Source organism: Salvelinus namaycush, chromosome 29 (assembly GCF_016432855.1).
Source record: "Salvelinus namaycush isolate Seneca chromosome 29, SaNama_1.0, whole genome shotgun sequence".
NCBI lineage: Eukaryota > Metazoa > Chordata > Actinopteri > Salmoniformes > Salmonidae > Salvelinus > Salvelinus namaycush.
Genome location: NC_052335.1, coordinates 17,845,121 through 17,862,705, shown reverse-complemented (window position 1 = coordinate 17,862,705; position 17,585 = coordinate 17,845,121). Strand labels below are relative to the sequence as shown.

The following is a 17,585-nucleotide window of genomic DNA, read 5'->3' as shown; positions in this document are numbered from 1 at the left end:
TTTGCTCCCATTGGAAACCGCAGCTGTGCTTCATTTGCTCCCATTGGAAACAGCAGCTGTGCTTCATTTGCTCCCGTTGGAAACCGCAGCTGTGCTTCATTTGCTCCCATTGGAAACCACAGCTATGCTTCATTTGCTCCCATTGGAAACCGCAGCTGTGCTTCATTTGCTCCCGTTGGAAACCGCAGCTGTGCTTCATTTGCTCCCATTGGAAACCGCAGCTATGCTTCATTTGCTCCCATTGGAAACCACAGCTATGCTTCATTTGCTCCCATTGGAAACCGCAGCTGTGCTTCATTTGCTCCCGTGGGAAACCGCAGCTGTGCTTCATTTGCTCCCATTGGAAACAGCAGCTGTGCTTCATTTGCTCCCATTGGAAACAGCAGCTATGCTTCATTTGCTCCCATTGGAAACAGCAGCTGTGCTTCATTTGCTCCCATTGGAAACAGCAGCTGTGCTTCATTTGCTCCCATTGGAAACAGCAGCTGTGCTTCATTTGCTCCCATTGGAAACAGCAGCTATGCTTCATTTGCTCCCATTGGAAACAGCAGCTGTGCTTCATTTGCTCCCATTAGAAACAGCAGCTATGCTTCATTTGCTCCCATTGGAAACAGCAGCTATGCTTCATTTGCTCCCATTGGAAACAGCAGCTGTGCTTCATTTGCTCCCATTGGAAACAGCAGCTATGCTTCATTTGCTCCCATTAGAAACAGCAGCTGTGCTTCATTTGCTCCCATTGGAAACAGCAGCTGTGCTTCATTTGCTCCCATTGGAAACAGCAGCTGTGCTTCATTTGCTCCCATTGGAAACAGCAGCTGTGCTTCATTTGCTCCCATTGGAAACAGCATTGGTGGTGTATCTTGGGTTAGTTACTGTATACATATATTTTTTTTGCTGCTGGCCATGTTCTCATAGACGCCATAATGGGACAGATCCAATGACGTGAGGTCTATCTAATGCTTTTTCCCTTAACAACAAATCAATACAGAGAGTATATGAGGTCTATCTAATGCTGCGTTTACATCGTATGAGGTAGACGGCTAATCGAATGTCATTGTTTTCAATGAAAGCATGACAGTAAATGCTGTTGAGGCTGGCAGTGAATGCCTTCAGCTGCAACTGTAGACGGGACTCCAATATTTCAACTTTTGCGTCTGCTGTAGTGTTGTTTTCTACTGGATGCACTGTTTGTTTACTGAAATTACCATAGCAACGCATACCTTCGTGCTGGCTTACTTTTGATGTCACAATCTTGGTTTCTTGTCCCACTAACTATGCGGACTTTCTTTGAAATAAGTACATTTATGTAAGCCTGTACTCAATATCCCAGCTTGAATGTTGGACGCCAGATAAGTAGGTTGCCAAGTTATGTTGAATGTAGTAAATTAATTAGCTGGCCACATTTAGCTAGCGAATGCACCATCACAAACTCGTGGCAGTGACTGGGTGCAGTGATTCAGATGCCTAGTTAGCATTGTAGCAGAGCAGCAACAATATGAACGTCCAGGTGTTAAGTTCAATAGTTGGTTTCATCTCTTCGTCGTCTCTCCTACACTAAGTGAACTTATCAAGTGAAAATGTGTACCTGAGGCTTTGAATGACCAAATTTGCTTTCACTTGTCCTATCATGTCTTCTTCAGGTCAGGACAAAGGAAGAGGAAAAGTAGGTAAGGAAACCACTTAGACATGATACAGCCCAGCTGTTGTCACACATTTCTATTTTCTACACTATTTGACCAAATGATGACATCCTTATTCATGCAAGTGCCTGCCCAATGCCCCCAGGCAGCAGTGTGATTTCCTGGAGAGGGTGGTCAAGTTTTCATCCTTCTCCCTCACCCCAACAGACAGTGAAACTAGTGTGTTTCAGTCAACACAGTTTCAGATTATTGATGTACATGTTTTTACTTAGACAACTCCTTTATAAACAACACTATCACAGCTTATTGTGAAATACACACATTACTTATTTGCAATTTGTGACAGGCAAGTCCACAAGTCCACTTTTTCGTGTGTATTACACGATTTGTCACAATGCATTTTGTGTGTATTACACAATTTTCTTAACTAATTCGTGTAGATTACACAAATTCCAATTTGTTGTGGCTAACGTTAGCTAGGCTAGGAGTTAAGATTAGGGGTTAGGTTAGGTCCACGGGTTAAGTTTAGGGTTAGTTAACATGCTAGCTAAGTAGTTAAAGGATTACGTTTAGGAGTTAGGTTAGGGGAAGGGTTATCTAATATGCAAAGTAGCTAAGAAGTAGTAAGTATACTTAGAAAAAATATATCCATACACACAAAAAGCTTATTTCACTCAAATTTTGTTCACAGATTTGTTTACATTCCTGTTAGCGAGCATTTCTCCTTTGTCAAGATAATCCATCCACCTGACAGGTGTGGCATGATCATTACACTGGTGCACTTTGTGCTGGGGACACAACACAATGCAACAGATTTTTGTTTTGAGGGAGCGTGCAATTGTCATGCTGACTGCAGGAATGTCCACCAGAACTGTTGCCAGAGAATTTAATGTTAATTTCTCAACCATAAGCCGCCTCCAACTTAATTTTAGATAATTTGGCAGTACGTCCAACTGGCCTCACAACCGCAGACCAGTTGTAAACACGGCAGCTATGGACATCCACATCCTGCTTCTTCAACTGCGGGATCGTCTGAGACCAGCCACCTAGACAGCTGATGAAACTGAGGAGTAAAGCCCTTTTGTGGGGGAAAAAAACATGTTTTGATTGGCTGGGCCTGACTCCCAAGTGGGTGGTCCTATGCCCTCCCTGGCCATGGCTGCACCCCTGCCCAGTCATGTGAAATCCATAGATTAGGGCCTAATTAATTTATTTCAGTTGACTGATTTCCTTTATATGAACTGTAACTAAGTAAAATAGTTACATGTTGTGTTTTATATTTTTGTCCAGTATAGTTGCAAAGTAGCTAATTAACGAAAAATGCTAAAGTTATCCGTGATGAGATTCAAACACACAACCTTTGTGTTGCTAGACTTTTGCGTTGTACATACACTACTTGACCAAAAGTATGTGGACACCTGCTCCTTGAACATCTCATTCCAAAATCATGGACATTAATATGGAGTTGGTCCCCCCCCTTTGCTGCTATAACAGCCTCCACTCTTCTGGGAAGGCTTTCCAGTAGATGTTGCAACATTACTGCAGGGACTTGCTTCCATTCAGTCACAAGAGCATTAGTGATGTTGGGCGATAAGGCCTGGTTGCAGTCGGCATTCCAATTCATCCCATAGGTGTTCGATGGGGTTGAGGTCAGGGCTATGTGCAGGTCAGTCAAGTTCTTCTACACAGATCTTGACAAACCATTTCTGTAGGTACCTTGCTTTGTGCACGGGGCGTTGTCATGCTGAAACAAGAAAGGGCCTTCCCCAAACTGTTGCCACAAAGTTGGAAGCACAGAATTGTCTAAAATGTAATTGTATGCTGTACTGTTAACATTTCCCTTCACTGGAACTAAGGGGCCTAGCCTGAACCATGAAAAACAACCCCAGACCATTATTCCTCCTCCACCAACCTTTACAGTTGGCACTAGGCATTCGGGCCAGTAGCGTTGTGCTGGTATCCACCAAACCAATATTCGTCCGTCGGACTGACAGATTGTGAAACGTGATTCATCACTCCAGAGAACACGTTTCCGCTGCTCCAGTCCAATGGCGGCAAGCTTTACACCACTCTAGCCGACGCTTGGCATTGGGCGTGGTGATCTTAAGCTCGTGTGCGGCTGCTCGGCCATGGAAATCCATTTCATGAAGCTCCAGACGAACAGTTATTGTGCTGCCGTTGCTTCCAGAGGCAGTTTTGAACTCGGTGGTGAATGTGGCAACCGAGGACAGACAATTTTTACACCCTTCAGCACTCGGCGGTCCCACTTGTTGGAAAGGTGACATCATATGACGATGCCACTTTGAAAGTCACTGAGCTCTTCAGTACGGCCATTCTACTGCCAATGTTTGTCTATGGCGATTGCATGGCGGCGTGCTCAATTTTATACACCTGTCAGCAACGGGTGTGGCTGACATCGCTGAATCCACTAATTATAAAGGGTGTTCGCATACTTTTGGCCATATAGTGTAACTGTGGACAACTACTGATGAGGGCTTCTGAAATGTATGAACATTCTTCTCTCCACAGGCCATAGGGCCTAGGCGTTGTAATCAAATTGTCCAGATCTTCATGGGCAGGTGTGCGCTCAAATGCCATCTCTAATGCTAGATATGGATATGATGGCTTTTGTGAGTGGATGTTTGAAATGATTCGCCTCACAGATAAATCATAGCTGTAATACAATCCTCTTCAATGTGGAATCTCTACAATAATAAAAGGGTATCTAGTGAAGAGGGCTAAATTATTATGTTGAGGCTGAATTTGAGAGAAACTAACCTTTTTGTCCCTTGTGTTGTTTTCGTACCCCAGTGGCAGTGGAGATGATTCTCTGGACAGTCTTCGTAACCACCGCTGCTGCCTTCTGACACCCTCGCTCTCTCCACGGAAACTGACCACCAGCCAGAGCAAGACTGAGCCACCTCTACTAAGGACCAACAAAAGGACCATCTACACTGCAGGACGGCCCCCATGGTACAATGTCACTGGGACCACCTTCAAGGAGGCTTTCGTCATTGGTAAGCAAGCTGACATTGTAATGAGTCATTACCTGTAAACTTGGGGTAGAAGCTGTTCAGGGTCATGTTGGTTCCAGGCTGTTGGTACCACTTGCTGTGCAGTAGCAGAGAGAACAGTTTATGACTTGGGTAGCTGGAGTCTTTGACAATATTTAGGGCTTTCCTTTGACACCGCCTGGTATAGAGGTCCTCGATGGCAGGGAGCTCGGCTCCAGTGATGTACTGGGCCGTAACCATTACCCTCTGTAGCGCCTTGCGATCGGATGCCAAGCAGTTGCCATACCAAGCAGTGATGCAGCCAGTCAAGATGCTCTCAATGGTGCAGCTGTAGAACCTTTTGAGGATCTGGGGGCACATGCCAAATCTTTTCTGCCTCCTCAGGGGTGAGGCATTGTCAAGCCTTCACTACTGCCTCTTGACCACACTGCCACTCGTTGTCGGTGATCTGGCCTACCACCGTTGAGTTGTCGGAAAACTTAATGATGGTGTTGGAGTTGTCTGCAACCACGCAGTTGTGGGTGAACAGGGAGTACAGGAGGAGACTAAGCACGCACCCTTGAGGGGCCCCGTGTTAAGGGTAAGCTTGGCGGATGTGTTGTTGCCTACCCTTACCACCTGGGGGCGTCCCGTCAGGAAGTCCAGGATCCAGTTGCAGAGGGAGGTGTTCAGTCTAGGTCCTTAGCTTAGTGATGCGCTTGGAGGCACTATGGTGTTGAATGCTGAGCTGTAGTGAATGAACAGCATTCTCACGTAGGTGTTCCTTTTGTCCAAATGGGAAAGAGCAGTGTGGAGTGCAATAGCGATTGCGTCAACTGTGGATCTGTTGGGGCGGTATGCAAATTGGAGTGGGTCCAGGGTGTCTGGGATGATGGTGTTGATGTGCGCCATGACCAGCCTTTCAAAGCTTTTCATGGCTACAGATGTGAGTGCTACGGGGCCTTAGTCATTAAGATGGTTTACCTATGGTGTTCTTGGGCACAGGGACTACAGTCTGGGTCAGGGAGAGGTTGAAAATGTCAGTGAAGACCCTTGCCAGCTGGTCAGCGCATGCTCTGAGTACGCATTGTGGTAATCCATCTGGCCGTGTGGCCTTGTGAATGTTAACCTGTTGAAAGGTCTTACTCACATCGGCTACAGAGAGCGTGATCACACAGTCATCTGAAACTACTGGTGCTCTCACTCATGGTTCAGTGTTGCTTGCCTCAAAGCAAGCGTAGAAGGCATATAGAGTTCATCTAGTAGGCTTGCGTCACTGGGCAGCTCGCGCTTGGGTTTCCCTTTGTAAACCATGATAGTTTGCAATTAAGCTGGGCGATATATCGAATGAATTTGATTAATTTCAATGTGTTTTTACGCAATATTCCAAATGCATGTATTGCAGAATCAATTTTTTGTTGTATTTTTCATTTTTGAGCATTTATGTCCGCTTGTTCTCATGTTGTCTATTTGGTCTTGTCTCATTTGCACTCTTTGTACTGTGCACCTTCCCATTTACACCAGAGATCTGTATATAATGACGAGATGCTAATGTCTCCTCCCTAACAATGGGAGTTGTTGTCCCAAAGGCGGGATTGCAAGCTTAGGTTCAAAATAAGTGCATAGAAACGCATTGGGATTATTTTGGACAGAGTTTGGTGAGATTGAAACCTCTCGCTTCGCCTCTTTCTCACAAGCCCCTCCCCCTACCATTCACAACAACAAAGATGAGAGATCACTTCTTCCTCTCTGTCAAACGGTTTCAACTCGCTATTTGCATTTGAGGTTTGGTCTTAGAGAATCGGTTAAATGGACATAAACACATTATTTTACTGAAATAGAGATGTTAACCTTTTGAACCATACCATGTTTATGTTTCAACTCTTCAAATTTCAAGCAGAGCAGACACTACTAAAACAGATGTACCAATGACCATTCATTCTAGCCTTAAGCTCACTGTATGTGTTGCTTGTAATCCATGGCTTCTGGTTGGGATATGTGCGTACGGTCACTTCCGCATTGAGCGACTCACTGGTACTTCCCGTTTGAGTTTTTCTTTGTAAGCAGGAATCAGGAGGATAGAGTTATGCAGTGGTGGAAAAAGTACCCAATTGTCATACTTGAGTAAAAGTAAAGATGCTTTAATAGAAAATGACTCAAGTAAAAGTCACCCAGTAAAATACTACTTGAGTAAAATTCTAAAAGTATGTGGTTTTAAATAAACTTAAGTACCAAAAGTAAATGTAATCGCTTAAATATACTTAAGTATCAAAGTACATGTATAAATATGGTGCCTTTTTTTTTTTCTTTTTTTTTTTACAGATATCCAGGAGCACACTCCAACACTCAGACATCATTTACAAACTAAGCATGTGTTTAGTGAGTCTGCCAGATCAGAGGCAGGGATGACCAGGGATGTTCTCTTGATAAGTATGTGAATTAGACCACATGAACCTGCCCTGCTAAGCATTCAAAATGTAACAAGTACTTTTGGGTGTCAGGGAAAATGTATGGAGTAAAAAGTAAATTTTATTTTCTTTAGGAATATAGTGAAGTAAAAGTTGTCCAATATAAATAGTAAAGTACAGATACCCCCAAAAATTACTTATGTAGTACTTTAAAGTATTTTTACTTAAGTACTTTACACCACTGGAGTTATGGTCAGATTTGCCAAATGGAGGGCGAGCTTTATATGCGTCTCTTCGTGTGGAGTTATGGTGATCTCAAGTTTTTTTTGCCTCTAGTTGCACAGGTGACATTCTGGTAGAAATTAGATAAAATGGATTTCAGTTTTTTTACTGGATTAAAATCACTGACCACTAAGAGCACCGCCACTGGATGAACATTTTCTTGTTTGCTTATGGCCCTATACAGCTCTTAGTGCCAGCATCTGTTTGTGGTGGTAAATAGACTGCTTTGAAAAATATAGATAAACTCTCTTGGTAAATAGTATGGTTTACAGCTTATCATGTGGTATTCTAACTCGGGCGAACAGAACCTCGAGACGTCCTTAATATTAGAGATCGCGCACCAGCTGTTGTTAAGGAAGAAGTAAACACCACCCCCCTTGAGCTTACCCTACGCTGCCGTTCTGTCCTAGAAAAAACTGCTAGAATATTATCCATGTCCTTGTTTAGCCAAGTTTCCGAAAAACATAGGATATTACAGTTCTTCAGCCTCTAGGTCGCCGTGTCTTTCTCTTCCGAGTGTCTGGGATTAGGGCCTGGTCAGGGTTGAGCAATGTGTCCTTTGCTGCCGACTCGTTGAAGTAGAAATCTTCATCCAAATCGAGGTTAGTGATCACTGTTCTGATGTCCAGAAGCTCTTTTCGGTCATAGGAAACGATGGTGGAAACGTGTAAAAACCTAAGTTAAGACGAGCGCTAAAAAAATGCTATACATTCCATCGCCATTCTTCTGAAGATGCCCTGGTCGACGATTCCCGTTAAAAAAAACACCCTGCTGGTCTGCTCTGGCCAGCACTCTGCTAATGACGGAAATAGTAGGAAGTCCACTGGGGTGGAATAATCAACCTGCCTCAGAGGTCAAAGAGGGCACATAAAAGGAGTTTGACATTTTCTCTGGTTAATCATTTCAGACAGATGTAATGCAATTTACGGGATAGGTTGCTTCATGGTCTATCAGTCAGTCTGATGGCTGGGTTTCATTGTGACAACATAGCTAAATTCGAAGTGAAATCCATTTTATGTTGACTATTTTGAAAAACAGCTTATCCAGGCAGTTTTCAGTTCCATTTTGTTATCTTGAATATTCTTTCTGTGCAAGTTTGTAGCCTAACTCAGCAGTTTTGAACTTCACCCTGTGTTATCTGAATCATTGCACCTCTCTGGTTTATGTATTCACTACTTAATAGGGGTTCCACTGCCTGTGCAGCAGCAGACACTACAACCACTGCATCCTGTTTTTCACAACCACTGCATCCTGTTTTTCACAACCACTGCATCCTGTTTTTCACAACCACTGCAACCTGTGTTTCACAACCACTGCATCCTGTTTTTCACAACCACTGCATCCTGTGTTTCACAACCACTGCATCCTGTGTTTCACAACCACTGCATCCTGTTTTTCACAACCACTGCATCCTGTGTTTCACAACCACTGCATCCTGTGTTTCACAACCACTGCATCCTGTTTTTCACAACCACTGCATCCTGTGTTTCACAACCACTGCATCCTGTGTTTCACAACCACTGCATCCTGTGTTTCACAACCACTGCATCCTGTTTTTCACAACCACTGCATCCTGTGTTTCACAACCACTGCATGTATTGTTGTTTTCACTCCCGCGGTTGTTTTTTTAGATTCATAGTGTGCGTTTGTCGGGAGCCCCGCCTTAACCCTGTTTCTTCCTGCAGGCCCTGTGTGGAGGAAGTGCCTCTGGGAAAACTACGGTGGCCAATAAGATAATTGAGGCTCTGGATGTTCCCTGGGTGGTCCTCCTCTCCAGGACTCTTTCTATAAGGTAAACCACAGGACTCTTTCTATAAGGTAAACCACAGGACTCTTTCTATAAGGTAAACTTAGTTTTCTAGAATCTTTCTACTAAAAGAGTATCATGTAAATGCTATGAGGACACCAAGGTAAACTATAAGAAGATATGCTTAGCCCCAGGACTTTATCCTTGGTAAGATCCTGCCTTTATTTATAAGGAAGGCTCTAAGGTAAACTCGCCAAACTAGTCCCCTGTGATTTAGTATAGGAGTAGCACAGAACTATCAATACCCTCTGCAGCAGAGATGGGCAACTACCGGCCGGCCCGGTCTCAACTTACTTTTGAGAGTTAGAATACACAAGGTGCCATTTTTAAATGTGGTTGTGCATCCTCAGTTTTTCTCTTATGTCAGTCACTGACAGTCACTCAATTAGCCCATGTCAGCTAACATTTTTTAGATTGGTAAGTTAGTCTAGCCAGATATCTAAACTTCTAATTTCACTTAGGGCCTTCAAAATGCTAGGCCCTGCAATGTATTGATGTGGGTACGCAGACTCGCGAGCCACTGCGGCCCCTCATGAGAAGTTCCGATTTTTTTTTTGTGACCCCCATCAAAGTTGCCCATCCCTGCTCTAGAGGCATGCTCATCCTACCCAGGCAGACCCACTAAACTCAATAGCATTCTGAGACTGCTGCTTGCATTGTTTCCCTGTTGTTAAAGAAAGCTTAACAGAACCTGGTTGTGGTGTGTTTACCCTGCTCTGTCCTCTACCCTCCAAACGGGCTTCCATTTTAATCCTGATTTGAGCTTTTTAATTGCATAAACCTCTAACTGAATAATTAATATCAATTTACTGTAGCGGCCATGTTCTCATTTGAGGTGACAAGGGAATGGCTTTAACAACTCATACTTTGTTGCCCCAATAGGCTCCGTAGCACCCGCCCTACCTGCTTGTGTATCTTACAATAGCATGGATAGATATACTCAATATTGTATTAGCTCCATCTTGCCCTTTGTTAAGCTAAATGGAATGTTTGCCAAATTGTACCTATCCAATCCTCTCAGATCTAGACAATTACCTACCTGGGGTTCAGGGGAAGGGCCCAGGTTAGTTTGAGATTGGGCAAGATTGTTATTGAATTCCTGAGTCTTGACTTTGTTTTCTGCCCCCAGGTTTTGACCAAAGATGAGAAGGAGCTGGCAGCTAAGAACGATTATAACTTTGACCACCCAGAAGCCTTTGACTTTGAACTGTTGGTGACTGTTCTGAGGAAGCTGAAGGAGGGCAAGAGCATCAAAGTACCCGTCTACGACTTCACTTCTCACTGCCGCCGCAAGGAAGGATCAGGAAGACGCGTTACCAATGATAATCTTTTGTCTCAGCAATCTTCATGAAAAAATAAACTGCTTGTTTGAATTTAAAACATCTCTATATATTGACTATCACAAAGATTATTTCGTTACAGTAATTCCATTCGGTGCTTAATGTATGGCTGTCCATGACAAAAATAAAATCTTGATCGATCTAGAGTCGTCTGTTCTTTCGACCAATCGATAGGTGGACATTTAAAAACGTGTATTTTTCCCTATATAGACACCCGTTGCTACTGAGCTTGTCTGATGCTTTAAGCACACTGTGTTTGAATAATGAAGACACAAATGATTTAGCCTAACCAGAAGAAAAAAAAATTGTTCCTGACCCACTTCCTCACGCTGCTGCTGGCCTTCGCAGATTCTGCTGCTACACCAAGGGTCCAGGGGCAACCTTTTCCATTTGTAGTGCCAATTTATCTTACCATTTCAACTGATCTGCGTGCCAGTTATGATTTTAAATGCACATTTTCATGGAACAGTTGCATTTAATTTATAATAGTCTTTGAATCTCAAAATCATTGTGGTTAATCAAAATTCTAAAAGTAACTTCTATTGGCATTGCCAACTATGTAAAAATAGTCTACTTAAAGCCAAGAAATAAAAACATTACAGCCTTAAGGTAGAAAATATCTGGATTTAAAAACAGATATCCTATAAATTACATTGGCTACGCATGGCCTGTTTGCAAGGAACTTCAAATATTTGATAAACTATCTTGGGTCCGGGCTGAAACTCGCACTAGCAAACTTACAACATTGTATAAAATATTCTGGGCCCTCAGTTTCCCGCGGTGAAATAACACATATGGAATCATGTAGTAACCAAACAAGTGACAGCTTTGCACACTCTTGGCATTCTCTCAACCAGCTTCACCTGGAAAGCTTTTCCAAAAGTCTTGAAGGAGTTCCCACATATGCTGAGCTCTTGTTGGCTGCTTTTCCTTCACTCTGCGGTCCGACTCATCCCAAACATCTCAATTTGGTTGAGGTCGGGAGGCCAGGTCATCTGATGCAGCACTCATCACTCTCCTTCTTGGTAAAATAGCCCTTACACAGCCTGGAGGTGTGTTGGGTCATTGTCCTGTTAAAAGACAAATGATAGTCCCACTAAGCGCAAACCAGATAGGATGGCGTATCGCTGCAGAATGCCGTGGTAGCTATTCCAGTTAAGTGTGCCTTGAATTCTAAATAAATCAGTGTCACCAGCAACTAACTCCACACCATAACACCACCTCCTCCATGCTTTACGGTGGGAAATACACATGTGGAGATCATCCGTTCAACCACACCGCGTCTCACAAAGACACGGCAGTTGGAACCAAAAATCCTCCATTTGGACTCCAGACCAAAGGACATATTTCCACCTGTCTAATGTCCATTGCTCGTGTTTCTTGGCCCAAGTAAGTCTCTTCTTATTATTGGTGTCCTTGATTCCATATGTTTTTTCATAGGTTTGATGTCTTTACTATTATTCTACAATGTAGAAAATAGTACAAATACAATAAAACCGTTGAATGAGTAGGTTTGTCCAAACTTTTGAATGGTACTGTGTGTGTATGTGTGTGTGTGTGTATATATATATATATATATATATACACACACAGTTGAAGTCAGAAGTTTACATACACTTAGGTTGGAGTCATTAAATCTCGTTTTTCAACCACTCCACAAATTTCTTGTTAACAAACTATAGTTTTGGCAAGTCGGTTAGGACATCTACTTTGTGCATGACACAAGTAATTTTTCCAACAATTGTTTACAGACAGATTATTTCACTTATAATTCACTGTATCACAATTCCAGTGGGCCAGAAGTTGACATACACTAAGTTGACTGTGCCTTTAAACAGCTTGGAAAATTCCAGAAAATGATGTCATGGCTATAGAAGCTTCTGATAGGTTAATTAACATAATTTGAGTCAATTGGAGTTAGGCCTTGAAATACATCCACAGATACATCTTGAAACTCAGTGCCTCTTTGCTTGACATCATGGGAAAATCAAAAGAAATAAGCCAAGACCTCAGAAAAATGGATTGTAGACCTCCACAAGTCTGGTTCATCCTTGGGAGCAATTTCCAAACGCCTGAAGGTACCACGTTCATCTGTACAAACAATAGTACCCAAGTATAAACACCATGGGACCACGCAGCCGTCTTACCGCTCAGGAAGGAGACGTCTTCTGTCTCCTAGAGATGAACGTACTTTGGTGCGAAAAGTGCAAATCAATCCCAGAACAACAGCACAGGACCTTGTGAAGATGCTGGAGGAAACAGGTACAAAAGTATCTATATCCACAGTAAAACGAGTCCTATGTCGACATAAATTGAAAGGCCGCTCAGCAAGGAAGAAGCCACTGCTCCAAAACTGCCATAAAAAAGCCAGACTACAGTTTGCAACTGCACATGGGGACAAAAGATCGTGCTTTTTGGAGAAATGTCCTCTGGTCTGATGAAACAACAATAGAACTGTTTGGCCATAATGACCATTGTTATGTTTGAAGGAAAAGGGGGGAGGCTTGCAAGCCGAAGAACACCATCCCAAACGTGAAGCATGGGGGTGGCAGCATCATGTTGTGGGGGTGCTTTGCTGCAGGAGGGACTGGCACACTTCACAAAATAGATGGCATCATGAGGTAGGAAAATTATGTGGAAATATTGAAGCAACATCTCAGACATCAGTCAGGAAGTTAAAGCTTGGTCGCAAATGGTTCTTCCAAATGGACAATGACCCCAAGCATACATCCAAAGTTGTGGCAAAATGGCTTAAGGACAACAAAGTCAAGGTATTGGAGTGGCCATCACAAAGCCCTGACCTCAATCCTATAGAAAATGTGTGGGCAGAACTGAAAAAGCGTGTGCGAGTAAAGAGGCTTACAAACATGACACAGGTAAACCAGCTCTGTCAGGAGGAATGGGCCAGAATTCACCCAACTTATTGTGGGAAGCTTGTGGAAGGCTACCAGAAAGGTTTGACCCAAGTTAAACAATTTAAAGGCAATGCTACCAAATACTAATTGAGTGTATGTAAACTTCTAACCCACTGAGAATGTGATGAAAGAAATAAAAGCTGAAATAAATCATTCTCTCTACTATTATTCTGACATTTCACATTCTTAAAATAAAGTGGTGATCCTAACTGACCTAAGACAGGGAATTTTTGCTAGGAATAAATGGCAGGAATTGTGAAAAACCGAGTTTAAATGTATTTGGCTAAGGTGTATGTAAACTTCCGACTTCAACTGTGTGTGTGTGTATAGATAGATATATCTTCTTTTTTTTGACTGACCAAAAAAATCTTGATCGACCAAACAATCGACCAGTCGACTAAATAAGGTCAACCCTAGTTTAATGGTTGCTTTCATGTCCTCAAGACGCAATACAATTTCATGACTGAAAGAAGCACAGCTATCCAGAGAAACAATGAGATTACTTGTAACTCAAAACTTGTTTTATGAAGGGAGTGTTAATGTAATTAAGCCATAGAACCCTAGGGAAGCACGAGTCTGTACATATAGCCAGCATTTGTGATGGACTTTATAACACATTATCAATGAAGAATAACTATTTTGCCTGACTACTAGGGAACTTAGAGGTCACTTTGCTCCCTCCCTCTGAGCTGCTGCCTCTATTATTTTAAAGCCATTTTAAATCACCACGGGGTAGTAATGTGGTAAATTAATGAAACCATGAATGCTTTTTCTCTGTGTGAGATCCACTCCCCTCTTTCTGATCAGTACGAGTTATCCTGGTCATTCACTGCAGCTCTGTAATGGGGTCGTGACACTCCAAAGCTCTGATCACGTCTGATCCTAACAATCTGGCCTGCACTGTTCTGCTCAGCCACTTCTGGCATTACTTCCAATGATTTAAAAAAATCACATTTCCCATTATCGGAGCTGCAGTGGGAGGTAATTACAGCAAACAAACTGGGGTGGCAGGTAGCCTAGTGGTTAGAGCGTTGGGCTAGTAACTGAAAGGTTGCTGGATCAATCCCCGAGCTGACGTGGTAAAAATGTCATTCTACCCCTGAACAAGGCAGTTAACCTGCTGTTCCTTGGTAGGCCGTCATTGTAAATAAGAATTTGTTCTTAACTGACTTACCTAGTTGTTAAATAAAGGTTACATTTAAAAATATATATATATTTTTGAAAAACGGCTTCAATTAGGGCCGTAAATCAGAGAGGGATAAGCCGGAGAAATCTGGGGTAGAGAGCAAGGGAGGAGAGGGTATAGGCCAGAGGAACAGAGGGAAGAGGGGAGATTTGGAGCGTCTCTTAACCATTTGGTTTAACTGTAAACATGGAGACAGGACTGCAGAGGGGTGCTGCCAGGCGCTGTTTCCTTTGGACTTCGCCAACCCACCTGTCTCCCTCTGCCAGCCACACGCCCACGCTCTTACCTGGCACACCTGGTGGGCACATCCTTCATAATGCTTGAGAAACCTGGTCCAGGCCCTGTTCTGCCATATGCTGTCTGCCTAATTATGTACAGTCAGTGTACACCATCTGCTTTGTGTGGTAATAATCTCTCTTTATGGTGTTTGCTCTTTTTTGCAGAAAACTGTGTATGGTGCCAATGTTGTCATATTTGAAGGGATTCTGGCGTTTCCCAACAAGGAACTTTTGAAGGTAAGGTTGTTTATCCCTTTGAATAAAGTTAAAGTCTGAGATTTTGGCAATTAAGTCCTTTTTCTACTAATGCTAGCTGTTCTTATAGCTATACTTTTAGTCATTGCGCTAACACTAGTTAGCGATGGCTCGCGAAACTACCTTCAACTTCCTTCAAACTGCACGCAGGCACATAAAAAATGGTGTGTTCATCTGACTCTGGGTAAGTGTCACGCCCTGACCGTAGATTGCTTTGTATGTTTCTATTTTTAGTTTGGTCAGGGTGTGATGTGGGTGGGTATTCTATGTTGTAGGTCTAGGTTTTCTATTTCTATGTGTTTGGCCTGGTATGGTTCTCAATCAGAGGCAGCTGTCTATCGTTGTCTCTGATTGAGAGCCATACTTAGGTAGCCTGTTTTCCCACTTTTGTTTGTGGGTGGTTATTTTCTGGTTAGTGTTTGTTGCACCTGTCAGAACTGTTTGTTGGTCGTTTTGTTGTTTTTGTTCGTGTATTCATCTTGATTAAAAGTATTATGGATACGTACCACGCTGCACTTTGGTCCTCCTCTCCTTCTCCCGACGACAATCGTTACAGAACCACCCACCAACAAAGGACCAAGCAGCGTGGGAAAATGGACTCCTGGACATGGGAGGAAATTTTGGAAGGCAAAGGACCATGGGCACAGCCGGGAGAGTATCGCCGTCCGAAAAAGGAGCTGGAGGCAGCAAAAGCGGAGCGGCGACGCTATGAGGAGTTGGCTCGAGGAGAAGTGCACGAGAGGCAGCCCCAGAATTTTTTGGGGGAGGTGGCACACGGGGAGATTGGCGGAGTCAGGTAGGAGACCTGAGCTAACTCCCCGTGCTTACCGTGGCGAGCGTCGTACTGGTCAGGCACCGTGCTATGCGGTGGAGCGCACGGTGTCTCCAGTACGTGTTCATAGCCCGGTGCGCTACGTCGCAGCTCCTCGCATCTGCCGGGCTAGAGTGGGCATCGAGCCAGGAGGGATGATGCCGGCTCAGCGCATCTGGTCTCCAGTGCGTCTCCTCGGCCCGGGTTATCCTTAGCCAGCTTGGCGCACTGTGTCTCCAGTGCGTCTGCACAGTCCAGTGCGTCCTGTGCCTGCGCCCCGCAGGTGCAGGGCCAAAGTCACCATACAGCCAGGACGGGTTGTGCAGGCTTTTTTCTCGAGACCTCCAGTGCGCCTCCACGGCCCAGTGTATCCGGTGCCTCGGCCAAGGACAAGGCCTCCTGCATGTCTCCCCAGCCTGGTGAGTCCTGTGCCTGTGCTAAGCTCTAACCCTCCTGCATGTCTCCCCAGCCTGGTGAGTCATGTGCCTTCTCCCAGAGCCAGGCCTCCTGTGTGTCTCTCCACTCCAGTGATGATCCATGGCAAGAAGCCTCCAGTGATGATCCATGGCAAGAAGCCTCCAGTGATGATCCATGGCAAGAAGCCTCCAGTGATGATCCATGGCACGAAGCCTCCAGTGATGATCCATGGCACGAAGCCTCCAGTGATGATCCATGGCACGAAGCCTCCAGTGATGATCCATGGCACGAAGCCTCCAGTGATGATCCATGGCACGAAGCCTCCAGTAATGATCCATGGCACGAAGCCTCCAGTGATGATCCATGGCACGAAGCCTCCAGTGAGGATCCATGGCACGAGGCCTCCAGTGAGGATCCATGGCACGAGGCCTCCAGAGCCTCCCGCCTGTCCGGCGCTGCCAGAGCCTCCCGCCTGTCCGGCGCTGCCAGAGCCTCCCGCCTGTTCGGCGCTGCCAGAGCTTCCCGCCTGTCCGGCGCTGCCAGAGTTTCCCGCCTATTCAGGGTCCGTTGTAAGGGTCCCCAGTCTGGGGTCGGCGGCGTAATAAGATGAGAAGTTCCCTTTTCTTTTCTACTTTAATTCCTTGCTCCTCCCTGGTCTCCAGTCACCCTGCTCTCCCTCTCACCCCACCCAGCAGACCTGAGTTAATCACTCTGCAGAGACGCAAGTCAGGCTGATTAACCAAATAATAAAATCAAATGTTATTTGTCAGATGCTTCGTAAACAACAGGTGTAGACTAACAGTGAAATGCTTACTTATGGGTCCTTTTCCAACAATGCAGAGTTAAAAATAAAAAAATATGTAAATAGTGACATGAGGAATAAATATAGTTAATAATAAAAAATATAAAAAATAAATGGCTATATACAGGGAGTACCGCGTCGATATGCAGGGGGGTTCGAGGTAATTGATGTAGCTATACACATATAGGTAAGATGACTAGGCAACAAGATAGATAATTGACCTGAGCAGTAGCAGCAGCGTATGTGGTGAGTGTGAAAGTGTGCGTGTGTGGAGTCAGTGTGCATGTAGTGGAAAAAGTATCCAGTTGTCATACTTAAGTATATTTAAAACCAAATACTTTTAGACATTTACTCAAGTAGTATTTTACTGGGTGACTTTAACTTAATAGAAAATGTCTCAAGTAAAAGTGATCTTTACTTTTATTTTACTCAAGTATCAAGTAAATTAAAT

General features: G+C 44.0%; 1 pseudogene; it reads left to right on the top strand.

Annotated features, from left to right (window-relative positions):
• The window catches only part of LOC120023985, a 32,923-nt pseudogene that overhangs the window by 1,008 nt on the left and 14,330 nt on the right, over positions 1-17,585 (top strand).